Below are 892 nucleotides of genomic sequence, written 5' to 3'. Positions count from 1 at the left end.
TTTTACTTGGTCCAAGTACTTATCTCTTTTAAACTTGCCTACGGACATCCTATGATCATAGAATTAGTATTCAAAAGTATTATTGGCGCGGCTGTTTATTAGGAAAAACAACTTGCATGAATTTCGTTTCAATTAACAAATATCATTCCTATATTCCTCTCGTTGAAACCTTCAAGAAGAACTACTCGATTGTGTGTTTCGGTGAAGTTGATGCCGGACCCTGTCGGCGCCCCAGTACGTCGGTGAGACCTTTTCTAATAACATATTTCACGACGTTTTGAATATGTTTCTTCGCCTAATATTTTTATTAATTATATAATGTTGATTTTTATGCCTCGGGAAAATTATCAGCCATGTTTCATTGACTCTGCAAATTCGTGGATGCTTCTGGACTCGTTTGGACGTGTTGTTGACATCTCATGGTTGCTGAAAATCATTATGGTCCTTTTATCTTATGAAAGCGTCAAATTGAGGTATGGGGTGAGAGTGAGTTCGAATGCATGAGTATAAATTAAGTGAGATGAACGGGAATACCGTATTTCCCACAATTCATTCGGGGCTCGCTACGTATTGCAGAAGCCCTTTGAGTAATAATTGACTAATAAGCAAACTTGAATTTTGTGAGGTTAAAATATGAATTAGAAACTTTTATAGGATGTTGTTTGATTTGATTTTTGAAGATCGTGTGATAGTTGAATTATTGTAGAATTGTGTATTTGATTCATTCTGTGTTTTGTTTATATCTATCCTTGATACTGATATATGATATAAAATGTGATGAATTGTAATTATTTGCCTTGCAATTGATGTGGTGTGTGTGAATGGTCTAGTATTATTATTATTATATGTGAGTGTAGACCCTTTATTGTTAGAGATGACGTATCATGATGAT

General features: G+C 34.5%; 1 long non-coding RNA gene across 1 annotated transcript; it reads left to right on the top strand.

Moving 5' to 3' along the window:
- Positions 1–192: 192 nt before the first annotated feature.
- LOC140919507 (uncharacterized) lies at positions 193–807 on the top strand. The gene is made up of 2 exons (XR_012162132.1): positions 193–242; positions 352–807. It is a non-coding gene; the product is annotated as an uncharacterized lncRNA (long non-coding RNA).
- The last annotated feature ends 85 nt before the right edge of the window (positions 808–892 follow it).

This window comes from Cicer arietinum, chromosome 1 (assembly GCF_000331145.2).
Source record: "Cicer arietinum cultivar CDC Frontier isolate Library 1 chromosome 1, Cicar.CDCFrontier_v2.0, whole genome shotgun sequence".
Classification (NCBI taxonomy): Eukaryota; Viridiplantae; Streptophyta; class Magnoliopsida; order Fabales; family Fabaceae; genus Cicer; species Cicer arietinum.
This window is presented reverse-complemented; position numbering and strand designations above follow the sequence as displayed.